Source organism: Schistocerca serialis, chromosome 8 (assembly GCF_023864345.2).
Source record: "Schistocerca serialis cubense isolate TAMUIC-IGC-003099 chromosome 8, iqSchSeri2.2, whole genome shotgun sequence".
Lineage (NCBI taxonomy): Eukaryota > Metazoa > Arthropoda > Insecta > Orthoptera > Acrididae > Schistocerca > Schistocerca serialis.
In genome coordinates, this window is record NC_064645.1 from 453,886,472 (window position 1) to 453,914,378 (window position 27,907).

At 44.6% G+C, this 27,907-nt stretch overlaps 1 protein-coding gene across 1 annotated transcript in view; it reads left to right on the forward strand.

Moving 5' to 3' along the window:
• LOC126417064 (ETS domain-containing transcription factor ets-5-like) overlaps positions 1-27,907 on the forward strand; it is a 240,332-nt gene that overhangs the window by 113,281 nt on the left and 99,144 nt on the right. The gene's annotated exons all lie outside the window — the stretch shown is intronic.

The window sequence follows — 27,907 nt, forward strand, 5'->3', positions numbered from 1 at the left end:
AAGACGAAATCTGCCCCTTCACCTACTTCTCCAACGAGATACACTATATGAGCGTCGATGCGTGGAATTACAAGTGCCGTATACACCTCATATTGATACTGAAATGAAATAAATGCGCCACAATGAATGCATTTTGATTAAAAATGTATATATGAACTATTAAATGCACAATACCACTTCCAGAGAAACATGTGGCCAACAGCCGATGGAATACCTCATTGCGTTGTTCGCTCGGTCGTGAGTCAGGGTTGTAAGCCAGGCCGCAACCACATCCGCCTAATTACTGACCACTGGTCCGTTACATTTGCATCCAGCTCTAAGACTGAGCTGAACTCCGCAAGGCAGCCTACCAGAACCGCTTTCTTCCTTTCCTGTGGACTACCATTCGTGGATGGTACAGAACAATTATCTTTATTCCTCTGTATATGCCGCAGTTTCATCAAGCGAAATATGCGGTACAGTAGCAACACGTTTCTTCCACTGCTCCCTGCTTTCAATCGTTACACTGAATGCTTTGCTGAAGCAGCTATGAGCCGGCCGGAGTGGCCGAGCGGTTCTGGTGCTACAGTCTGGAACAGCGCGACCACTACGGTCACAGGTTCGAATCCTGCCTCGGGAATGGATGTGTGTGATGTCCTTAGGTTAGTTAGGTTTAAGTAGTTCTATGGGACTGATGACCTCAGAAGTTAAGTCCTAGAGCGCTCAGAGACATGTTGAAGCACCTATGAGTTATCTTACAGTCGGCCGCCGTTTCCACGACCATTCCTATATTCGTGATATTAGTGTCGGATATCGAATATCCTAAAGAATTCCAGTTTTTAGCCTGTATACCCCTGTCGATCCCTCCATTGTAACCCAAAAATGTAAAGGGGGCATGTCCAGCAGTGGGAGTGCCATGGAAGAACGAACCGTTCAGTTGACAGTACGATTTACAGTTTTCCCTCGTTTAAGGATCGAAAACACACGAAAGTGCTGGAACCGCGGTATACGACGTACAACTTATACTAGAGCGCGCAATCTCTCTAGGAAGGCTGGCTATGGCATTCTCTATCAGAATACGCGAGGGGAAGAAACTACGTATCGAAAGGTGCTACAAGGACTGCAGCACCTATATTCAATCAGACAGCCAAGCAGCTCTGAAATCTCAGTCAGCACTTGCAAGAGGGTCAGACATGCCCGCAGAATGCCACGAATCTCGTGTGAGGCTGGGGCGGAAAGAAACAGCGTACACCTGCCGTGAGTCCCAGGTGATTCGGGTAGGCTGTCTCTGCTAACGACTGGCCAGGACCGGGGCACTGGAAACTGTCCGAACTACCACTAAGGTGACGATAAAATTTGAACTACGTAGCTGGATCAGAAGGCAGCACTTTGGACCAAGACTGAAAAACAAAATATGGCAGGATCATGATGCCGAAACCCTATTTAAGGAGAAGGACGCAGGTTAAACTCACAGATGGTTAATGACTGCCCGAGGGAACTTCAAAAAACATCCACAAACGGTGGGAATACAGAAAGAAACCCCTAAGTGTAGTCTGTGTGGTGTGGAGATGAGACTGCACCACACTCAATATTCCACTGCTAAGCACTGGAGGCCGAAAGACACAAAATATTTCGGTCATTGCTTCCTTCAAGGGACTGTGTCTGCAAAGACCTGGTAAAAGGACTCCATCCACTGTTCAGGGGCTTCACTAGAATGACAGGGAGAGATACCGGACAATAAACTTTGTCTCCCGGGGTAAACAAACCAAATCAAAAGCAGAAATACATAGCTTGACTTGTACTGGAACGCAGCAGCCTGTAAATTTCAGACTGAGGTTCTGCCTGTAGCACAACGTCTCTCCTGTAGCATCTCCGAATAGAGTTTTTCGATTATTCGAGGGACAGGCGAGGTACGAGAGTGAGGCAGGAGAATAACAGTGAAGGACAAGCTTTCCTACCTCCTCCTTCGAATAAACGGTGTGAAAACAAATATCAGAATGGACGGAGGTAGAATGCTCGCCTCTTACGTAGGAGCCCTGACTTCCAGTCCTGACTGATGCAAATTTTTTAAACAAAGCATTTCTGTGAAGCCTAAAATACATAGAAATGGAGAGTGCGCAACTTTCGTTAGTACACCACGCCCAGTAGGCCGAGGAAAACCTCACTTTCAACTGCTAAAAAATTAATGTTTGGTGAGAGCACCCAGAAGTGCTGCATGTGACACTGCCATACCAGAGAGACGTTTGATAGTTTTCTAAGGTATTACTTTGCTCCAAGTTAGTGCACAAGCGGTTAATACCCCGTTCGTGTTATTTTCCTTTTGTCTAGTAAGCCCTATAACAGTTCAATAATACTAAGTTCTGCAGGAGCCCTTTAGGTCATTTAACTGCCAGCTCACGGTCGACTAGGTGATAACCGGAGAGGCAAACCGGCCGACTGGTGATATGTGCAGCGGGGATAACTTCGATATTGCGAAATGAGAACTGCAAGTCCGTTGTCATGCAGAAATACTTTTATTTATTTATTTATTTACGCATTTATTTCACTTGGCAAGATTAGGGTCTTCGGACGCTCTGATACATCTAACCAGACTTCCTCAATGAGTAAATATTACGATTTGTATGGTACAGAAGCAATATAATAATAATAATAATTATTATTATATGTATAATAATGAATAAGTGGAATTAAAGAAAGATAAGTCTTATTAAAATCAATTTTCGCATCGTCTTTTTGTCGGATGTGAATACGCACATCTAACAGGCTGAGAAGACATAAAAAATTCGATTCACGCTACACAATTACCCAGTACATTGGTGTCACATTGTTCCCTGGCGTTTTTATTTACACTTCGATATCAATTGGAAAGCTCGGTTCTTTGACGCAATAGATAGTTAATACCCGTAGGTGCTATTTTCCATTTGTCTTGTAGGCTATAAAAATATATTTACGTAACAAGTCGCGGTTGCTCCCGTCCCTACAGCGCTATCTGACGGATATATAATATAGCTACAATGTTCATAATTTTTTCATTGTAGCATTCTTAAATAAAATTTTTTTGTGTTTCTGTACATTAATGCGGAAAGTTAATTGTGCTGCTGCCACCAATTGCAGTAAAGTGTTTTTCTTTTTTCTTACTCCTTTTGTTACCCGTACTTTGGGTCATATGAGTCTTCCAGCACAAACGCTGATGCAGTTCATGTGTTACAAGGAGGCTACACGGCAATCGGAATTTTGTAATTTTTCGTACTGATGGTAAGCGAATATAAATTCCCCAAAGCAGTTCGGCGCAAATCTCAAAAATTCTCGAGAAAATCGTCTTTTAAAGTTTTCCAAGTATCTTTACTACCCTGACATATGGCCTAATTTTCGACAGGCGTGACTCTGTGCTAGAATGTGTACGGGCCCGGACTTCCAGTCCTGACTGATGCAAATTTTTTAAACAAAGATGCAAGTTCTACGAGCATTTCTGTGAAGCCTAAAATACATAAAAATGGAGAAAATGAGTGAAGCTCGAGACTGGTAATCGCTGGTTCGAGTCCCGTTTCGGTCATTATTTCTTTAGTTTCTTTTTTTGCGTCCAGTTCGAATACCTGCGATATTTAAATATGGAATTATCATATATATATGATAATTTTTCATATATAATTGTCATTTTTGTGAAAAATGCACATCATCTTATTTCCAGTAATGTTTAGCAAATAAATATCCAGTTTTCACTGCAAATATAAGCTTTTAATTACCGATCTTTTATAAAACGTTATTAAAGATCATTTAAATTAAAAATATTACAAAATAGATTTTATCATTATGTAATTCACGCTTTACGGATATTCTCAACGAACACGTATTTTCGTTAATGATTTAGCCAGCTTGCAGCGTAAACCACGTATGTCTAGGCACCCTGTTCTTCGTGACCGTCGGACGCCCTTTGAGACTCCGCCGCCATCTCCTCCACAAGCAACAAAAACTAACTGCAGCAATTTGTTTGCCGTGCAAGACGAGCGAGGAGCGAGGTCCGAGAAGTTAATATATTAGACAAGTGGCAGTTTTCCATTTTATGTGGTACGTCGCATTAGCGAACAAGAAGTGGCAGTATCTTTATCGTAACACTGTACCTGGAAATAGAACATAATGAGTTAATTCGTCAAGTTCTCCACAGGCTGAAAAAGCTTCAGACAGTTCCGAAATCCTACAAAAATGCGGTGTCAGAGAAAATTGAGCACAATCAATAACCGAGATATTAAAAATAAAGTCCCAACAAATTGTACCTCTGAGACGAAGAGAAATTCGAACATGAGTTCTTATCATTCTTGAGCAGATCCGTGGCAACACACCGGGCGAGATGCGGCGGACTCGCTTCCACGGGGAGATGAGTTCTAAGCACTGTACGCCATCCAGATTTTCATTTCCTGTGCTTCCCCTAAATCGATGAAGCCGCTGTAGCCTACTCCACTGATGCAGACTCACGTGCACGCCTTCTTGAAGTTAGCCGCTGCAGCGCAAGTGAGGGAGAGAAGGTGTTCCTAATAGCTAAACTTCGCGCCGTTGTCCTGGATTAAATACTAAACATCTTCGCAGTGCATCATGGTGTAAAGTCTTGTGATACTGTTTATGACATTTCACCACCAAGTGGGACGCAAAGCTAAGCGGCCCCCTCAGTGCATTTAGCGATGAGTAGGCTATGTTTCGCAAAGGCGCATCGTCATCCTTCTCTCAACATCGCCATGATAATTATTATCATCATCTGCAACAACAACAACAATACACACAATGCGTCCTCACATTACAGCTACCTGCACGTAATCTTGAAACAGCTGACACGGAAGCAGCTAGAAAGTCTTTTATCAAGCTGTTAGCCACACGAGTAAATAAAAGAAAAAATAAGCGGAGTACTCGGATGGTCCATTTGAAAAGTCCACGGCCAGTTTCCTTCCTCGCCCAATGTGAGTGTTTTCTCTGTGAAAAAAGAAAAAATAAGCGGAGTACTCGGATGGTCCATTTGAAAAGTCCACGGCCAGTTTCCTTCCTCGCCCAATGTGAGTGTTTTCTCTGTGGTTCCCACAACTTAGTCATTGATTGAGAATTAAACACCCATACCCCTTCTCTTTCCGTCAAATACACGTTACGATTCACAGCTCCAACGTGAGAGTATTTTCTGCTGCAGCTCCGAAGTCCACACAGGCTGTCTTGCAATGCAGGGAAAATTAAGCGTGTTGAGAGACTTGTACCAGGCCGAATATCCGGTTAAAATGCTCCACTAACTTGCAGTGCTCTCGCTGCTGAAGGGTTAGATTCTGTAAGGGAAAAATGCAGACACATTATAGAAACTTTTTTCGCAGATAGTAATGAACTGTTTATTCTGTTTATTATGGTATCCACTTTGCGCGGCTATATTTAATATTGTCTGTTAGACGTTAACGGTTTCGAAGCACTCAAGGCTTTGGCATCTGACACATGTCGTGATCATCAACACTCGTGATCATCAACACACTGTGCAATCGCAGGATATATTATTTCATAATCATTCTTGATAATGATCCATCATTTCGAGATAATATACGAGGGTTGGAACTTAAACAGTGGCAACTATTTATTCACAACCGATACAAAAGTCCTTCAAAGTAGTTACCAGCGTTGTGTAGAACCCGTTGCCAGCGATGTGGAAGGCGTAGTATACCGTTAGCGGAGCCTGTTCTGTTGATGGTGCGAATGGAGCGGTCTACTGCCTCTCGAATCTCTGGAACAGTACTAAGAGCCGGCCGCTGAGGCTGAGCGGTTCTAGGCACTTCAGCCTGGAACGGTCGCAGGTTCGAATCTTGCCACGGGCATGGATGTGTGTGATGTCCTTAGATTAGTTAGGTTTAAGTAGTTCTAAGTCTAGGGGACTGATGAGCTCAGATGTTAAGTCCCATAGTGCTTAGAGCCATTTGAACCATTTGAGTACTGAAGCCAATGCCACGAAGTGGTTCCTTCATCTTCGTAATCAAATCAAAGTCACAAGGACTTAAGTCCGGGGAGTATGGTGGATGGCACAATACTTCCGCCCGCCGAAGTGGCCGAGCGGTTCTAGGTGCTTCAGTCTGGAACCGCGTGACCGCTACGGTCGCAGGTTCGAATCCTGCCTCGGGCATGGATGTGTATGATGTCCTTATATTAGTTAGGTTTAAGTAGTTCTAAGTTCTAGGGGACTGATGACCTCAGATGTTAAGTCCCATAGTGCTCAGAGCCATTTTTGAACAGTACTTCCCAGTCCCATCGACCGAACAGAGCAGCCACAGCTTGCGCTGTATGCGCCCGCGAATTGTCGTACGCAAAAGTGTCGCTGCTTCTTTCGCACAGCTGGTCGCAGGTGATGCTCCAAAAACGAACAGTAATACTGTACATTGACGGTCTGCCGTGGAGGAACGTAATGCGTTAGGATAATACCATCACAGTCGTACACGATAATCACCATAACTTTCACCATACTGAGGCTCTGACGCACTTTCGACTTTCGCGGTGACCCATAATGACGCCATTCGTTGGATTGGCGTTTCAGTTTTGGCTCGCACGATGAAGCCCATGTCTCATCAAATGTTGCGATACGATGTAAGAAAGCCTCTCCTTCGCGCTTATAACGCTCCAAGTGCGTCTGAGCAGCGTCGTAACGCATCCATTTCTGCATTTCCGTCAATTCGTGAGGAACCCATCGCGATGCAATTTTTCGCATGCCGAGGCGTTACTTCAGGATGCGAAGCACAGTCGTATGCGCTAGAGTCCATTGCATAGTGTCTCCACAGCAGTGTTGCCACTATTTAAGTTCCAACCTACGTATTACGCGTTTGCACAACGTATCGATGGTCACCAAGTGTCGCCGATGTTGAAGTCTTGAGCGTTTCAAAATCTACAGTGATTAACAACTAATATTAAATACAGCTGTGCGAAGTAGATCGCATAATAAAGAGAATGAACAGTTTGTTATCGTCCACAGCAAGTGTATATCAGTGCCGAGGTCTCCAATTTATTCCCTTAAAATGGAGGCTTTCAGATTATAGCTTTGTGTTAGGCTCACTTGGTAAACGTTTCCACGCGAAAGGCAAGGACCCGGCTCGGAATACAGAGTCGCCACATAGTTCCCAGTCGGCCCAACACCTACACACAAGTGATGCATGGAAAGGACAACTGCTTATATACACTTACGGCACGTTTTACTTTTAATCTAATATTGTCTGTATGATCCTTACGATATAGACAAACAGAGGATTGCAAGATGGTCCTTCAATATTTTCTGTAAACTAGATCTTGAAACCTGCTATTTCAGAGAGACAATGGACACGTTACACCACTTGCCCAAAATTTATTTAAAAAAGAAGAAGGGGTGTGGTTTACCCGATCGAACAAGGATAGCGAATAAAACCTCACGAGTCCGTTTCAAGGAAACTTTTTCGGCGTACGTCTCAACCGGTTTAGGGAAGAAATGAGAAAGCTAAGTGAGGATGAGGTGGCTTCCCCCAGCACTGCGCCACCTCGCACTCTCAGTATAGCTTTCAGGGCTTGCATAGTAGTGAGAGAGGTACGTGGCGATTCCATGTATGTACATAGCTCCCACGATCGGTATTACCCTCATTTCAATACTCCTGCGCATTTTGTCGCCTTGAAACTTCCCCTTAAAAAAATTTATACTTGACTGTGCTTAAACTGACACAATATTTTTAGCGCAACGCAATCTGACTTTCAAAAATCCCTACAAAAAATGGCCCTGACTAACATTAACCTATGCGTTTCACAAATCGCTTACCTCACAAAATCTTGGTTACTCGAACTACTGCAATACAGCGAGCGCCACTACTGCCAGCTAAATAAAAGATTCAAACTACGGAAGGCACTAACTACTGATAGGCATGGTCAGCAAATGAAAGATTTTGATAGAGAACAAATTATGTATTTACCTTAATAGTCATAATATATATAGCAGCAGTTCATGACATCCAGTCTTACAAATTTCAAAACTCCGCCATCTCTCCCCCCACATCCACCACTGCTGGCGGCTCACCTCCAACTGCGCTACGCTACGCGCTGTTCACATCCAGCTGCCACTGCCCAACACTACAACGGCAGACAACAATGCAAACTAGCCACAGACTGCACACAGCACAGCCAGTGATTTTCATACAGAGCGCTACGTGGCGTTACCAATAAGAAAACCTAAACAACCTACTTACAGTCTCATCACATAAAATACATTTTTTTAGTCGCTCTTCTGGCTGGTTTGATGCAGCCAAGCAAGACTTCCTCTCCTGCGCCAACTTTTTCATCTTCGTTCAATTTCTTGGATTAAGTGTTAAATAACTCCAACTCAGCGTCATACCTGAATCCAACTTCTTCAAATAACTGTTACATCAATTCCAACCTCTGTCTTGCCCTGCAGTTTTTGCCCTCTTGGACCCCCTCTAATATCATGGAAGTTATTACGTGACGTCTTAACAGATGTCCTATCATTCTGCCCCTTCTCCTTGTTAGTGTTTTGCACATATTCCTTTCCTCGCCGATTCTGCGCAGAACTTCCTCATTCGCACCTAATCAGTCCACCTAATTTTCAACATTCTTCTATAACAACACATCTCAAGCGCTTCGATTCCCTTCTTTTCCGGCTTTCCCACTGTCCACGATTCACTACCGTATAACGCAGTGCTCCAAACGCACATTCTCAGAAATCTCTTCCTCAAATTGAGGCCTATGTTTGACACAGATATCCTTTTATAAGAAATGTTCCCTACGCCTGTGCCAGCCAGTCTGCCTCTTATACCCTTCTTGCTTCGTCCATTGCGTTTTTTTTTTTCCAAACTAGCAGAACTACTTCACTTCGTCTACTTGGCGATTGCCAATTTTGATCTTAAGTTTCTCGCTAATCTCAGTCCTGCCACTTGTCAATAATTTTGTCCTCCCATGGCTCACCCTCAAACTGTATGCTGTGCCTAGTAGACTATTCATTACATTCAACAGGAAATGTAATCCTTCCCGACTTTTACAGAGGTTAGCAATGTTACCAGCGAACATTTTATCCCGCTCCTGAACATTTCTTACGCTTCCTTCCTTGCTTCTTCGACATGCAGTAAACTAGCGGTGCAAAACTGCACCCCTGTCTTAGATCGCTTTAAACCCCAGCAAATAACTCTCGGGTTTCCATCGTTCTATCTCCTTGGTTCTTGTACATAGCCCATTTTCTGTCACCCACCTTTCACTATAGTGTATACCTATCTTTTTGAGGATTTTTTTAAAAAAAAAGAAAAGTTCAAGCTTGTGTTGTGAAGCACTTGTTTTTTGTCGAGAAAGCGCTGTGAAGGTGTCTCGATGTTTTTAAGTCTTGCTTCCATTATGAAGCACAATGTAATAAACGCCTCTCTTATGTCTTTGTGTTCCTAAAGCCAAACTCATCTGCTAACAGTTCCTTTATTTTCTTTTTCATTTTTTGTATGTATTATTGTTGTCAGCAACTTGCATGCACGAGCTATTAAGGTGATTTTGCGATAGTTCTCTCGCGGATCTGCTATTTAATATTGAATCTCTTGAGTAACTGTGCGTTGGCCTTTCTCAGTGCGTAGACTGCATCTGAGGTGAAAGAGGCGAGTAGTTTCCTCATTGTCTCTACCTGGCTTTCTCTCCGGCTCTGCCAGCCAAGGGCGCGCTCTTATGCAGACAGGGGGCCCATCAGCTCTCGCTGTAACTGTCGAGGCTGCGTCACGCACTCCTGCTTGCAGAGAAAGCTGCCCTTCCCAGAATCGCTCGCGCGAGATGCGTATCGACCGACACAACCGCACCTGGCGCTCTCCGCTACCTCTCTCCTTGCCTTTCTTCCGCCGTGGCACGGTTTTCTTCCACACTATCAGATCAAAAGCATCCGGAGACCCCTATGTACTGCGGAACGCACAAGTAGACCCGCAAGTATATATGGGGGCCGTGGGCAGTATTGTGTTGCCTGGACAGAAACAGTAACAGCGTAATGGGTGGGTAACAAGCTCAGTCACTTCGACCGTCGACTGGTCGCCTGAGAAACAAATCGGCCAGCGACATTTCAATCCTTCTAAAGCTGCCCAAGATGGCTTTTGGTACTGTCATTGTGAAGAGGAAACTCGAAGAAAGTTCCGCAGATAAATCGAGTCATGGCAGACTTCACGTGCTGACCGACAGCAAGCGCAGAACATTGCTGAGTGTGGTTGTAAATAAACTGCACGAAATCACTCGTGATTTCCAAATTGCTATTAGCAGTCCACCTAGCAAGATGACTGTACCTACGGAGTCAAAACGAATAGGGTTCAATAGTGCAGCAGCTCCTCATGAGTCACACATTGTCGTAGTCAGTACTAAGCAACGCTCGAGGCGGTGTTAAGAGCGACGCCGTAGGCAGTGGATGATTAAACGAATAATTTGGAGTGATAAATCAAGCTATACCCTTTGGAAATCCGGTGCAATCGTTTGGGTTTGGCAAATGCCCCGACGACTTTACCTGCCATCAAGTCTAATACCAGAAGTGGAGTAGGGAGGAGGTGGTTTTACGGCGTAGAGCTGTTTTTCGTGTTTAGACGTGGTCCCCTTACTGCGCTTAAGAAAGCGCTAATTGTACCACGTTGTATACTGCGTACAGTACAGAAAGAGTTCGGAGACGATGACTGATTGTATCGGCATAACAACGCATGCTCTCATAAAGCAGCATCTGTGAGGCAGCGGTTTGTGATCAATACTTAATTCTGAGAAATTAGCATAGTCAGTAGACTGTCACGAGACAGCCCTTTCTTATGATAGGGTTTTGGGGACCGAAAACTGTGGTATCGATAGCTACGATCCCACAACGTAGGTGCGCTCTCGTTGATTGGCACTACGAGGGCGGACGAACAACGCCGACCACAGCGCCCTCTAGCCGACTCTGTCAAGCTCGACGAGCGCCGCTCCAGATTCTGCCCAGTTCATCAAGAGCAGACGGCCGGGACACTGCTTCAGCTTCGCTTGGCGGAGAGACTTTGCACTACCTACGACGGGTCTAAGGCTTCGCATCTACGTGCTCATCCGTACAAAGTTATGTATGCCTCTGTAGATGTAAACCCCTTTTACTTGCAGTACCGACGTGTTTTACCTCACCTGCTGCTACTCGCTTCCTTCATTCGGCCAACCTTTAAGTTTTCAGGAGCAGACCCACGCGCCGCCATCCAGGTGGGATACATAAAAAATCACCTCTGCATGAATCATCATGGGTACCTCAAACAGTGACCGTCTAAAACCCACCTCGCTCTGTGCGCCCACGATAAGACGGTAGATACCAGTGGCCATGTGGACGCCATGTTCTTTTACTTCTCGAAGGTGTTCGATACTGCTGCCTAGTGAACAAATACAAGCGAACGGAATATCTGATCAGCTTTCCGATTGGATTCAAGAGTTCAAGGCAAGTAGAACACAACTTGACGTCCTTAACGGAGAAAAATTTTCAGACATAAAAGTAGCTTTGGCTTGTCTCGAAGCCGTATTACTATTCGCAACACATATAAACGGCCCAATGCTAGTGGATACTTACCGGATGGACTGACAATTGTCCCTCAACATCTACTTCTACATCTACATCTGCTTCTATATGGATACTCTCAAATCACACTCAAGTACCCGGCAGAGGGTTCATCGAACCACCTTCACAATAATTCTCTATTATTCCAATCTCGAACAGCGCGCGGAAAAAACGAACACCCATAGCTTTCCGTGGGACCTCTGATTTCCCTTATTTTATTATGATGACCGTTTCTCCCGATGTAGGTCGGCGTCAACAAAATATTTTCACATTCGGAGGAGAAAAGTTGGTGATTGAAATTTCGTGAAAAGAACCCGCCGCGATGAAAAACGCTTTTGTTTTAATGATGTCCGTCCAAATCCTGTATAACGCACGTCACACTGTCTCCACTATTTTTCGATAAAACAAAACGTGCTGCTCTTCTTTGAGCTTTCTCGATGTACTCCGTTAATCCTATCTGGTACGGATCCCAGAACGCGCAGCAGTATTCCAAAAGAGGAAAGACAAGCGCAGTGGAGGCAGTCTCTTTAGTAGATCTGTTACATTTTCTAGCTATTCTTCCAATAAAACACAGCCTATGGTTCGTCTTCCCCACAACAATTTCTGTGTGTTCTTTCCAACTCACGTTGTTCGTAATTGCAATTCCTAGGTATTTTGTTGAATTTATAGCTTTCAGATTTGACTGATTTATCGTGTAGCCGAAGTTTAACGGATTCCTTTTACCACGCATGCGGATGACCTCACACTTTTCATTATTTCAGGGTCAACTGCCAATTTTTACACCATTCAGATATTGTTTCTAAATCTTTTTACAATTTGTTTCGACCTTCTGATGACTTTGCTAGACGATAAACGACAGCACCACCTTCAACAAGCTAAGGCGGCTCCTAAATCGCTTATATAGATTAGGAATAGCAGAGGGCCTAAACACTACCTTGGGGAACGCCAGAAATCACTTCTGTTTTACTTGATTACTTCCCGTCAGTTACTACGAACTGTAACACCTCTGACAGGAAATAACGAATCCAGTCACATAACTGAGACGATATTCCATAAGCATGCGATTTGATAACAGGCCACTTGTGAGGTACGGTGTCAAAAGTCTTCTGGAAACCTAGAAATACGGAATCAGTTTGAAATCCCTTGTCAACAGCACTCAACACTTCGTGTGTGTAAAGAGGTACTTTGCCGAATATCGATGTAGATGTAGATCCAGGTTTCGTTTTAGAATGGGTCTCACTGACCGTGGTGGGTACTTCTGTTTGTTTATCTAAAGTGTTGTTTTCAAATTGCGAGTGCTACATACTATCTGCCTTAGTCCCTGAATGAAAGGGCAGTGCATTGCAAAATAAACAAACAAAATATGCTTTTACTAGCGTATCATTTTCATGTAAATCGCCATTTGTTTTTCTTTATATGACATGCTTCATCAATACTGGCGGTCCAGATACGACCGTTGTTTAAGAGCTGCAAAAACATACTGCTGGTAAGTTCGTGTTTACTGAAGCTGTGTCTAATTACGACTGCTTTGATTAATACGTAGTGCGATGTTGCTTGAATTTGATTGCGCATATTCTTCGTGAAAAGTTAGGTCTATGTTATAGTGAAACTTCCTGACGTTGATGTAGTTACCACTGCTACTTATACCGATCTTAAGCAAGAAACATAGATACTTAGCTAAACTGATGAAGAGCTTCGGATGGTTAATATTGTCGATCGATACCTTCCCACTTGTTCATGACTTCCCTATCTTCACTCACTCCTGCAAAGACACATTCTTTACTATCTTTATTTTTCTCGGTAACAACAGAAAAAGGTACGATCCAACATCTGTGTCATTCATTAATCGGTACTGAGAATGTTACGCCACGAGTTTACAAATGTGTGATCTTTTTAGTACAGCTAGTTTCGGGGCTACGTTATCCCTTTATCAATTGCTTATATGTTCTATGCCATTAGGCACTTCCGGAAGAAAAATGGAATAGAAGCTGTAAGCATTTGATAATGGGATAACGTAGCCGCCAAACATGTTGCGCTAAAAAAATCACTCATTTGAAAATCGTAGCTAACAATCTCAGTACCGATTCATGAGACAGCTGCAAGATCGCTTGACAGTAGACAATCTATGTCATTACTTTCATCATGTCGTTTTACTGTTAGTTTTTGTTGCCATGACCAGGATATTGTATTTTTTGCGTCAGATTCATCGATTCCGGCCAATAGAAATTAAAATCAAACAGTTCCTGCAATAAAACTTGATCTCCCTTACCCTTAAAGATGTTATCCTGTTAACAACTGGGATACCAAAACTTCCCTGTCATGTGATTACTGGAGCGACAAGGATGTAGCTAGCACTTTTTTTCTTTTTTTAGCTCTTTGTAATCGCTACACCGGAACTGCCAAGACTCGTTCTCGCAAGGTGCTTATCGATCACTCCACCAACAGCTGTCGGCCCCTGCGGGTTCTCCTCCTGTCTTGCTCCTGCCGGGCCACGGTGTCCTTCTGTATCTACACCGTCTGCCGTTATGGGGTTGAACTGATTCCAGTTACATGCAACTGGGGAACCTAACTTTGGTGTCAGATACATTCTAATTTGAATTCAGTGTTACATTCTGATTTTGAGAAATTTTTTTAATCATTACACAGGCAAATAGTGTGACTGTCGAAAAGAAAGATGTCACGATCGAATAATCTTGCTACTTTCGTAACTTAGTAGACGATTATTACATACATCTCAGGCACGATATACAATGATGAGCCAAAACATTGTGACCACCTGCTTAATAGCTTGCTTGTTCGTCTTTGGAACGGAATACATCACTAATTCCGGGCATCAGGGAGCGGACAGCCCGTTCGTAGGTTTGTGAAGTTTGTGGCATTAGATGTCTACGCATAGGTCATGTAATTTGCGTAAATAAACGGTCGCTCTTGCGCATGCGGTAATAAAAATGAAATGTTCGTATGGCATTTATTGGCCGGGATATTCTCCTTTTTTTGTAACGTAATAAACATTTATTTACAGATTAACAATACATTGATACGTATGAAGATACCTTTAAGTTTCTTGTGTACATTTTCTGATAGTTATCGACAAGTTTTGTCTTTTCTTTTTGTTGAGATTGTTTTCTAATGCACAAATTTGTTTTTCAACTGTCTATTTGGTTATATTTTGTTCGCTTGTAAATTGACTTATAACATTACTGTGATTTTATTTTAGTTCTAGTCCTGTAGGTGTACATGGCAGAGGGACATTGAGTTTTTCATTCTTTTCTCTTTTCAGTTTTTGTTTGGGTTTTTGATAATTTTATGGGCTGTTAATTCTATCACTTAAAAATTGCTGACTTTAGTATGGCATCTCTCAAAGGTTAATTGCAGTTTTATCTTATTGGCTATGGCCTACGTCTAAGAGAACAATGATCGGGTGATCAAAAAGTCAGTGTAAATTTGAAAACTTAATAAACCACAGAATAACGTAGATAGAGAGGTAAAAATTGACACACATACTTGGAATGAAATGGGGTTTCATTAGAACAAAAAAAAGTATTGCTAGACGCGTGAAAGATCTCTTGCTCGCGTCGTTTGGTGATGATCGTGTGCTCAGCCGCCACTTTCGTCATGCTTGGCCTCCCAGGTCCCGAGACCTCAGTCCGTGCGATTATTGGCTTTGGGGTTACCTGACGTCGCAAGTGTATCGTGATCGGCCGACATCTCTAGGGATGCTGAAAGACAACATCCAACGCCACTGCCTCACCATAACTCCGCACATGCTTTACAGTGCTGTGCACAACATTATCCCTCGACTACAGCTATTGTTGAGGAATGATGGTGGACATATTGAGCATTTCCTGTAAAGAACATCATCTTTGCTTTGTCTTACTTTGTTATGCTAATTATTGCTATTCTGATCAGATGAAGCGCCATCTGTCGGACATTTTTTGAACGTTTGTATTTTTTTGGTTCTAATAAAACCCCATGCCATTCCAAGCATGTGTGTCAATTTGTACCTCTCTATCTACATTATTCCGTGATTTATTCAGTTTTCAAATTTATACTGACTTTTTGATCATATATATACATAAATATATACGAAAACAGGAAAGTACCATATTTGATTTAGCGAGCTAGTCGTGAAATGGTGGTTGAGAGGAAGAGAGAGAGAGAGAGAGAGAGAGAGAGAGAGAGAGAGAGAGAGAGAGAGAGAGTGAGAGAGAGAGAGAGAGAGAGGGCGAGGGGGGGGGGGGGGGGGGGGGGGGAAACACACATGAGATATATGGTATAAAACGGCTGGTCCAGGTGGATGTTCGAGTCCTCCCTCGGGCATGTGTGTGTTTGTTTGTCCTTAGGATAATTTAGGTTAAGTAGTGTGTAAGCTTAGGGACTGATGACCTTAGCAGTTAAGTCCCATAGGATTTTACACACATTTGAACATATGGTATAAAAGGAGAAGAATTCTTTGCAAATATTAATATTTGCATAAGTGCACAAACACAGTCCTAGATAAACCTAACGTGATTATTGATAAGGGTTGCAGTGAGATGTTTGTTTGGTATATTACTCACGTAATCTCCCTCGTCGTGGCGAAGATTTATTTACACGCTGTCTTGGTATGCACTATACGTGGAGCACTAATGGAACACCTCTAATATTATTAACACTTTTATTTTCCCATTGGGGTGACGGTATTCTTTCTTGTGGCGCACTATTGCACCTAGGAGAACACTGTAGATGAACTGCGCAATTTTGCACAAACACACACTTTTAATATGCAGTTGTGGGAGTGTTGGATGGTGGGAGGGTGTCTGCGGCAGCAACGACGAGGACGTGAGTGGTTAGGGGAGGGGGTGGTGTTGTGGCGACGGCGGCGTCGGTCGCGGCGTGTGGGGAGCTGTAATTTCTATAGTTCGGTGGTCCACCCTGTTCATATGTGCCACCATTCTTCTGCATGTCTCCCATATCTCCTGGCTTGTCCGACATGTGAAGCGGTGTTCCTGAGAGTCTATCTCCTTTCGGGGTTCGGCCGCCGTATTGCAAGTCGCTTTAGTTGCGCCACTGCGGCGACTTGCGTGTAAATGAGGATGAAGGACACACAACACCCAGTCCCCTGGCGGGAATCGAACCCGGGCCTCATGCGTGGTAGGCGGTAACGCTATTGCTGCGCTACGGAGGCGGTCTGCCTATGCGGTGACGGCGGCCGATAGCGACCCAGATCAGTTACGTAGGATTTGCATCATGCGAATTTGGTCGCCAAGATATCAACGTGATTTCACTATAAGGCTCCTCATACCAGAGTAGCACGGTTCTGCCTCCGAGACACGGACAATTATACTGCTGAAAGATGATATCGCTGTCGGGGAAGACATCAAGGATGAAGGAATGCAGGTGGTTTGCAGCTGTCAGCATGTCTTCGATTGCTACGACAGGTCCCATGCAGGCGCGGGAGAATATCTCCTTATAGCATAATATTTGTCCCACCAGCTGCGTCTGTGGCGGGCAGCACGTCTCGAGCCGCCGTTCACCTCGATGACGGCGTTTGTGGAGACAGCCAGCGACCTAGTGTAGCATAAATCTGATTCACCCGAAGAGCCGACGCGTTTCCATTGATCGACGGTCGAATACCGATGGTCCCGTGCCCATTGCAATCGTAAGTGACGACGTCGATGGGTCAACATGTGAACACATGAGGGTGGTCTGCTACGGAGCTCCATGTTCAACAATGTACGATCAACGGTGTGCTCCGGAACATACTTGCGTGCCCCAGCATTGTGCTCTTTCGGCAGAGATGCCATACATCACCCTCTATCCTACTTTACAGTGCAGACAACCCTCCGAACCCCATATATTGTGAAGAGTCGTGGACGTCCAACAATTTAGAGGCAGTGGTAGTTTCACTGTCCTACCTCTTTCCGTAGATGCTCTCGACAGCAGCACGTGAGGTACTCGTTCGCAGGCAGCGCAATGATAATTTGTCCTTTGTCAAAGTCGATTGTCTCAATGGATTTCCTCATTCACAGCTCTTATCTTCGGTAGGGTGATACCTCCGCTTCGAATTATTGTACCGCATCCCGCTCCCGCAAAGCCACCAGGCGGCAACCTACGTCGTGGTGGGCAGTGATCATAACGTTCTGGCTTATCATTGTGAGTGGTAGAATTTTGCACAAAGTGTAACTTAATCATAGCTAACACTTGGTTTAATAATCATGAAAGAATGTTGTATACGTGGAAGAGGCCTAGAGAACCCTCTGCCGCGTACCTAAGTGTGATTTGTATGAATATAGATGTTGATGTAGACTTATTTTTTTAAAAATGCTTACGTAATGAAATATTTTCATAAAATTTTCACCCCTATTTCAAATTTTCATAGATTTTGCTTCAAAAACGCTTGCATCGTGAAATATTTCCATAAAAGCTTTCATCCCCCGTTTCACCCCCATAGGGACTGAATTCCGAGAAACAATGAGGTACGTACTTTTTTATTTCTAACTGAGAAGCCACATTTAAATTTTTGTAGATAATGCTTTAAAAATGGTTACATAATAAAATATTTTCATAAAACATCTCTTCCCCTATTTTACCCCACTAGGGGTTCACTTTCTAAAAACACTGAAACACGCATTTTTTTTTAAATTTGTAACTGAGAAGTCAAATGCCCGTTTTCATACATGTAGCTTTAAAAATACTTTAGTAGCTTGTTAATAATGAAATATTTTCAAAACAAGGTTTCACGCACTATTTAACCCCGATATGGTTAAATTTCCAAAAATGGTGAAACACGTATTTCCTTATTTCTGACCGAGAAACCAAATAATTTTCGCAGGTCTAGCTTCGAAATGGCCTTAACAGTGACTTTAAAACCCGTCATCCCCTCTTTCATCAACTTACGGATGGAGTCACGATAAATCCGTTCTTAAATGACGCGTACAAAGATCACGCTCTGCAAATTTCAAGTTTATATCCTTAGTGGTTTCGGTTGGGCGATGATAAGTTAATCAGTCTTGACACTGCCTTTCACACTCACTCACATGCATACACACACACACACACACACACACACACACACACAGATTGAGAGAGAGAGAGAGAAAGAGAGAAAGCTGGTCCCTACGTCGCGATATTGTTGCTCCTCGTACAAGCGCCCGAGTCTTCTGCAGCAATTTATCACAACGAGCCGAAATAACGGCGAAAGATGAAACAATTCACCGGGATAATCCGGCGCCCTTAGCAAAGTTTCGGCCGCTGATCCGGCGCCGTATATTTGGCGGCGCGGCGCCGCGGCGCCTGAATAAAGCGCGCTGTATCCGCGTTTATATCCTGTTTGCGGCGCTGTAAATTCTGCGACGTTATTAAGCGGCGACCAGCCGCGCCACCTGCCGGCTTTGCCCGCAGCAGCAGCGCACACAACGCCCTGAGCTCCACCTGTGCTGCGGCCGGCTGCAGCGCCTATTTTCCGAGAATAATCCTTAGCTCTTCTCTCAGCGGCGTGCAAAAATGTATCCTTTGTGTTTCACACTGTATAACATTGTTTATTTTTAAATATCTCTGTAGTTCTCTGTGTTCTTTGCAGTGGTGGAATAACCAAAGATTTGAATAACGATAACCACCGTTCGATACATCCTACATTTTGTATACAAGGTGTTACAAAAAAGTACGGCCAAACTTTCAGGAAACATTCCTCACACACAAATAAAGAAAATATGTTATGTGGACATGTGTCCGGAAACGCTTGATTTCCATGATAGAGCTCATTTTAGTTTCGTCAGTATGTACTGTACTTCCTCGATTCACCGCCAGTTGGCCCAATTGCAGGAAGGTAATGTTGACTTCGGTGCTTGTGTTGACATACTAGCATCAAGCACATCAGTACGTAGCATCAACAGGTTAGTGTTCATCACGAACGTGGTTTTTGCAGTCAGTGCAATGTTTACAAATGCAGAGTTGGCAGACGCCCATTTGATGTATGGATCAGCACGGGGCAATAGCCGTGGCGCGGTACGTTTGTATCGAGACAGATTTCCAGAACGAAGGTGTCCCGACAGGAAGACGTTCGAAGCAATTGATCGGCGTCTTAGGGAGCACGGAACATTCCAGCCTATGACTCGCGACTGGGGAAGACCTAGAACGACGAGGACACCTGCAATGGACGAGGCAATTCTTCGTGCAGTTGACGATAACCGTAATGTCAGTGTCAGAGAAGTTGCTGCTATACAAGGCAACGTTGACCACGTCACTGTATGGAGAGTGCTACGGGAGAACCAGTTGTTTCCGTACCATGTACAGCGTGTGCAGCCACTATCAGCAGCTGACTGGCCTCCACGGGCACACTTCTGCGAATGGTTTATCCAACAATGTGTCAATCCTCATTTCAGTGCAAATGTTCTCTTTACGGATGAGGCTTCATTCCAACGTGATCAAATTGTAAATTTTCACAATCAACATGTGTGGGCTGACGAGAATCCGCACGCAATTGTGCAATCACGTCATCAACAAAGATTTTCTGTGAACGTTTAGGCAGGCATTGTTGGTGATGTCTTGATTGGGCCCCATGTTCTTCCACCTACGCTCAATGGAGCACGTTATCGTGATTTCATACGGAATACTCTACCTGTGCTGCTAGAACATGTGCCTTTACAAGTACGACACAACATGCGGTTCATGCACGATGGAGCTCCTGCACATTTCAGTCGAAGTGTTCGTAAGCTTCTCAACAACAGATTCGGTGACCGATGGATTGGTAGAGGCGGACCAATTCCATGGCCTCCACGCTCTCCTGACCTCAACCCTCTTGACTTTCATTTATGGGGGCATTTGAAAGCTCTTGTCTACGCAACCCCGGTACCAAATTTAGAGACTCTTCGTGCTCGTATTGTGGACGGCTGTGATACAATACGCCATGCTTCAGGGCTGCATCAGCGCATCAGGGATTCCATGCGACGGAGTATGGATGCATGTATCCTCGCTAACGGAGGACATTTTGAACATTTCCTGTAACAAAGTGTTTGAAGTCACGCTGGTACGTTCTGTTGCTGTGTGTTTCCATTCCATGAGTAATGTGATTTGAAGAGAAGTAATAAAATGAGCTCTAACATGGAAAGGAAGCGTTTCCGGACACATGTCCACATAACATATTTTCTTTCTTTATGTCTGAGGATAGTTTCCTGAAAGTTTGGCCGTACCTTTTTGTAACACCCTGTATACATTAACGAACAATTCTTACCATTACCGACGCTCACTGTCACTGCTGGCAATAGCCTTCTCTACAATTTTCGAGCGTAACGATTGTCACTGACACCGACAAGTCAAAACATTGTGGCCACAGAAATTCTAACCACGAGTCTGTAACAACACCAGCGGCGTGTCTCGCATCGTGTCTCAGTTTTTAGAAGCCGTTAGTTGAGTAACGTGGCCTTCCGTGGCCCATCTCCGCCGCCCGTCAGTCGACGTGTAACCCCCTTCTCCGATGCGAGCCGTCCCATCACTCCCTTTAACGTCATAGTACATCATTTCCCCACGGGTTAGATATACGCGCTCCTTTCTACTGTTTCATCCTAATTCAGAGCACCCGTTACTCACAACAAGGTGATATAATATTGAATGTTGTTCTGATACTCCAACAGTGTCCTCTTTGCTACACTCTGTAATAAACTTCTCGTACTTGCTTTTCATTCACAAATATGTCTCATTACTGCGTTCAGTAACAGCGGTAGAGATAAGTTACATTATTCCTCGCAAGATACGGTCACCGTTAGTAAAACTACAGGACAAAACCTACCCTGCAAGTAGGAAAGAAACCCATATTGCCTGTGCAAACGATAAATTATTGCCGGCCGGAGTGGCCGAGCGGTTCTAGGCGCTACAGTCTGGGACCGCCCGACCGCTGCGGTCGCAGGTTCTTATCCTGCCTCGGGCATGGATGTGTGTGATGTCCTTAGGTTAGTTAGGTTTAAGTAGTTCTAAGTTCTAGGGGACTGATGACCTCCGATGGTAAGTCCCATAGTGCTCCGAGCCCTTTGAACCATTTTTTTGATAAATTATTTATTCATCTTAGTTGCGTATGAATTAATTTCACTTGCACGACAACGTCTCACCAGTACCACCACCTAATCAAATCGATTCCGGCTCCTCCTCCCGCCTCCGCCAAACGGCAATTGGGTACTGGTAATCTCCTACGCACACCTAAAAAAGACAGCGGGGAGAGCCCTCGAAATAGTGTGAACATTGACAACATTAACCCGAATGCAAAATCGCGTCTTTGGCCGTAGCTTCGATCTAGAAACCATTCTGGTAGACGCCTTAATGATTTAGGGAACTCGCGAATAACGAAAATCAGCATCGCTGGTCTTGACTGAAATCTCTCAAGGCCCATTCCTCTTGTGAAATTACCAGATATTTGCACGTCCGGAGTAGCGAGAATAACTAGCAGCCACCACGTTTCCGCTCTTCGGGCTTGGAATAAAACAATAATACATAAAAATACATGATAAGAATAAAATCGCTCATCTGAAGTTTCGTGGGATGTTGATGATGTACATAGGTTTGAATCCCGATTGGAAGATACAGCTGTGGTCTGCTATTAACATTTTCTACGTAAGGGATTTGGACGCAGATCGGAATCCAGAGGAAGAGATTTGGAAAATCCTGTGGAACGTATGTTGTGAAGAGACAAGAAGAGGGGTGTAGTTGGTAGGATGAGGGGAGATTGCAATTATGTTGGCAAAGGATGGGTCAGAGCTCTGGCTTGGAATGAAAGAGGTGAGGATTGTTACAGTGATAGAATGGGTTGATCTCAGGACTGATTTTATCCTCTGAGAGGTGAAAGAGGTTGAAATTGTCTTGGGAAACGACGTGGAGTGTGTGGAATAGTAATGAGGAACATGATGATAACGTTGTGGTAACTGGTTCAAATGGCTCTGAGCACTGTGGGACTTAGCTGCTGAGGTCATCAGTCCCCGAGAACTTACAACTACTTAACCCTAACTAACCTAAGGACATCACACACATCCATGCCCGAGGCAGGATTCGAACCTGCGACCGTAGCGGTCGCGCGGTTCCAGCCTGTAGCGCCCTGAACCGCTCGGCCACACCGGCCGGCTGCGGTAACTGGTCATAGCCTTCAAGCATGAGGGACAGGGTTGGATGTTTGGATTAAATTTCTCGGAAAATAGGGCTAGTGAAGGTATTTTATGTGACTGTTGGAACTTTATCAGCTCATGCAGGTGGCAGAAGCCATACTGATCAGGAGTGCCTGAGGTTCAAGGATTTAGTGCGAGTAATAAAACTTGGGAGGGACAGAGACCCATTCACTATTCACTATTTGTATAGGTGGGGATCGGATGGATAAGGATCTTGCAGGTGAATACGACTACAGTGGAATGTAATCCCAGTCAGTAGTTTCGGTTTATTTTCGGCTTTTTGGATGTTTAGTAAGTGGAGGGGGTTGAAGTTCGATTTGATGCTGTGTTTGCATAAGTTATTTTAGAGTTTTAGTTAGATGAATTGGATGGTTGTGTACTGTGAGAAAGAGGTCTGGGAAGGAAAGCTTGGGTCAATTTCCTAATTGTCGAGGACTTTGAAGGATTGATGGAGACGAGTATCGGTTACATTAGAAGGTGAAGTAACGGAGTTGGAGACAGGAATTGTTGGGACGAATGGGCGACGAGATGGACAGTGAAGAAAGTGGTTTGTCAGCACACTGCAGTACGTGAGGGAAGATTGTTTGGACCGTCGGGACATAGCCCGAAAACGAGACCATTGTCAAAAGCCTGTGTTATAGGACGAACGAAGAGATAGAGTGCCTGGAGTGTAAACCGCGCAAGATACGCGCAGAGCCTTCGGAGAAGCCGGTTTACAAGCCAGCTATACTAGCGCACACCTCGGTCCGTCGCTACGCCACGCCGCTCGGTAAGAACAGAACGATCAGGGCGCAGTGGTCAGCCCTGCGGCCAGAGCCGCTGATAAGCCAATAAATCAATATGGCGGCGCGGGGCAGGGCGCAACAATGCGGTGGCCTCTGAGGGGGCAGCGCCGATAGCGAGGGGTGAAGTGCTGCCTGCCGACGAAAACGTTTCTCTGCCCAATTTAGGGCCAGTAAACAGGAAGGGGCAGGGGACAATCGCCTTTAACTGGTGCGACATTGACTTTCTATGGGCCTCCCTTTGGCTGACGGTATTGCTGTGGCAGTGGACGATAGAAATTGCAGAACTGCATTATAACATGAGGGTCTTCCAAATCCGATCGAACCTTAGTGCTGTAAATGATTGAAATCCTGGCACGCTTATGTCAGGAGCCACATTTCAACACACGTAAAGATCTCGGACACAGAACGCTACCACCTCTAGCCTGGAAAGTTCCTGGGTGTGGTTCTCAGAGTACTCGTATCCTGCAACGTGGCCGTATCTGAGTGTCGCACGACTCACCATAGCAGGCAAACGCTTTTGCATTTTCGTGAGACCGCTGGTTGCGTTCCCGCACTGATGCTGATTTCTGGGCCCTCTGAGATGACGTAAACAAAGGCATACTTGCGTGGCGATGGCCTCTGTACTGCACAGCGAGGAGGTGGGTCTGGACAGTGTGACTGTTAAGCTATCCATTCACATAAATGTGAACAACTGTCAAAAGGCTGAATAACCACCTTCTGCAGAGCGAGACGTGCAGGTAGAGATTCAGTGAGACTCTGGAATGTACCGACACGGATGTGAAGCCACGCCGACTCCACTGCCGTGGCCAGCTGCACTAGGTTTCTCGGTTGTGGACCCATGGCGCAAACACCCCGATCGAGGTGGTCACGAAAGTTCTCAAATGGTTCAGATGGCTCTAAGCACTGTGGGACTTAACATCTGATGTCATCAGTCCCCTAGAACTTAGAACTACTTAAACCTAACTAACCTAAGGCCATCACACTCATCCATGCCCGAAGCAGATTCGAACCTGTGACCGTAGCAGCAGCGCGGTTCCGGACTTAAGCGACTAGAACCGCTCGACCACAGCGGCCGGCTCGAAGGTTCTCAATTTGGTATAAATGCAGAGAGTTTGTTGGCCAGGGGAGTATGGTAAAGTCATCCTGCTGCTCTTCGAACTACTCACGTACACTGTGACCTGTGTGATAAATAATATTGTCCTGCAGCTAGATGCCATCGTGACTAGGAGAAACAAACTGCATGTAGGAGTAGACATGGTCCCCGAGGACCTGCTCTTCCTGCATTGTTACAGGCAACGAAAGCTACAGTTATCCATCCGTTACCCAAACTGGAAGAAGAAGAAACTTTCATTAAAGAGAACTTTAATTTCGCACCACAAAATAAACTAGGTCCATTAAGAAGAACAAATTGAGAAGTTTTACCTACTCCTCTTAGTTCATTCTTTTTACCCTTCGCAGAAGATGTCGAAGCACCAAGAGTGCCGTCCACATTGACAAGTGATTTGTAAACCAGCATTCGCCGGCGACGACGAAAACAACTTCCAGAATGACAAGATCGCCCAGGGAATATCACGAAAAATTTCACGACACTATAACGCTCCCTTCTCCAGCCTGAACCCTTCCTGCAATTGCTACAGCTTGTTTGATTTCAGATGTTACACGCCGTACACGGCAATGGCCATCTATCCGATGAAGCATAAAACTGGCGCTTCATCTGAAATGGCCACCCATCGCCACTCAGTGAACTTCAGTTTCCTGTATCGAAGTACAAATTCCAGTCTTCGTTGCCAGTGAATGGTAGTCAGTATGGGTGCACGAAACAGGCGCCTGCTGTGGAGGCCCAAGCGCAGTAACGTTCGCTGAGGAAACATTGTCGGTAGCCCTTCTGTTCAACAGTCTCTAAGCTGGTAGTAGGTTGTGTTCCAAAAATGAACAGCATGGAGATAGAAGTGATGACACTTTCTGCAGGACATGACCATCATTTTGCAGGACAATGCTCAATCACGTACAGTGCAATCTGTTAATGATTTGTTTGACTGATGGGGCTGCTAAGTGCTGTACCACCCACTGCACTCCCCTGCCTTCAGCCCTCGTGAGTTCAACTCGATTCCTAAACTGAAGGAAACACTTCACGGCATTCGCTTCAGAACTGCTACAAATTCGTCGGGTAATAGACCGCGACGCTCGAACTGTCAACACAACTGGCACTGAAAAGAGTATCCTACGACTTCCAAATCGCTTACAACGGTTATACACAATGCTGGTCAGTAAAACTTTGAAACACGTATCTATTTTGTACGAGCTGTAAATAAATAGTTGCCGCTATTAAAGTTCCAACCCACGTGCATACATACTTCGCGAACCGTCGTACGGTGCTTGGCGAAGGGTACCCTGTACCACAACTAGTCATTTCCTTTCCTGCTCCACTCACAAATATGGTGAGGGGAAAACAACTAACTATATGTCTCTCTACGAGCCCTAATTACTAGTCAGCTTCAAATGCCGGTTCTCTAAATTTTCTCAATAGTGTTTCGCAAAAAGAACGTCCTCTTCAAATGGTTCAGATGGCTCTGAGCACTATGGTACTTAACATCTGAGGTCATCAGTCCCCTAGAACTTAGAACTACTTAAACCTAACTAACCTAAAGACATGACACACATCCATGCCCGAGGCAGGATTCGAATCTGCGACAGTAGCAGCAGCGCGGTTTCGGACTGATGTGCCTAGAACCGCTCGGTCACAGCGGCCAGCACGTCGTCTTCCCTCTAGGGGTTCCCACTTGAGTTTCCGCAATATCTTCATAACACTTGAGTGTTGATCGAACCTATCGGTAACAAATTTAGCAGCCCTCCTCTGAATAGCGTCAGTGTCTGCCTTTAATCCGATCTGCCACACAGTCGAGCGGTACTCGAGAATGGGTCGCACTGGTATCCTACACGTGATTTCCTAATAAAACAAAGTCGGCCATTAGCGTTCCCTACTATCCTCCTGACAAGTTCGTTCCATTTCATGTGACTCTGTAGCGACACGCCCAGATATGTAACCGACGACTCTGTGCCATGCAACACACTTATAATGCTGTACTCGAACATTACCGTATTGTTTTTCCTACTCACCGGCATTAACTAACATGTTTCTACATTTAGAGCTAGCTACCATTCATCGCGCCAACTACAAATATTGTTAAGTCATCTTGGACTCTCCTACAGTTACTCATGTTCGACCCCTTCCTGTGAACCACAGTATCATCAACAAGAAGCCGTAGATTGCTGCTCACCCTGCTTGCCAGATCATTTATGTACAAGGGAAATAATAGCGATCCTATCACACTTCACTGGGGCACTCCTAATGATACCCTGTTCTCTGATGAACACACGCCATCCAGGACAACATACTGGGTTCTATTACTTAAGAAGCCTTCGAGCCTTTGACATATTTGGGAACCTATTGCTCATGCCATACCTCTGTTAAATGTCTGCAGTGGGGTACCGTGTCTAATGCTTTTCGGAAATGTAGAAATATGGAATCCGCCTGTTGCCCTTCATGCATAGTTCACAGTATATCATGTGAGAAATGGGCAAGCTGAGTTTCACACGAACGATACTTCCTAAAACCATGCTGATAGTGGAGACAAGCTTTTCGGTCTTAAGGAAATTCATTTTATTTGAACTGAGAATATCTTCAAGGATTCTGCGGCAAACCGAAGCTAGGAATATTGGTCCCGTTATTTTACTTTTCTTGTATACAGGAGTGACCTGCGCATTTTTCCAGTCGCTTGGGACTTTGTGCTGGGCGAGAGATTCGCTGTAAACGCAAGCTAAGTAACTGCTATTAGTAATAGGAGAGAATCTGATGTCGTGACAAGTATTTTGTATCAATCTCTATCGTTAATGTGATAGTGGTCAATTCCTAGTTGACCAGTGTCTATCCTAACTAGTCTTGTCCACTTGGCATCAGCTGAAGGTTCTTGATGTGAGTCTCCAGTTGACCATTCTGACTGATGACTATATAAGATTAGCCTCGTCTTTTCATTGCTGTTGTAATATACTCTGGATGTTGGTCGAATTCCCGTTGTGTCTGGTTCTGTGTATACCATCTAGTTTGAAGGGCGCCATCTTATTTGTTGGGCGCATGATTGTTTTTCAGAATTTTTCTATCCTTCAGGTTTTCTGAGTTGTCTCTTTCTGACCCTATTCAAGCAGTCGAAGGCATACTGTACTGAAGGTGTGACAGAGATGCAATGTCGGAATTTGAGGTTGAGCGAAAGGAATTTAGATCTGAAGCGTTCTTATAGAAACGGTACGCTCTCTTCAGTTTGGTGCACCTATTATGCGTGGACAGATCCTCATCGATTTCCAGAGTTATCCAATGCTCAAGGTATCTGGAGAAGTTAGGCCTGTGTATTAACATCGCCTTTAATACGAAGAAGAAATATTTGAGAATGTACGTTTGGAGCACAGTGCTGTATGGATGTGAATCGTGG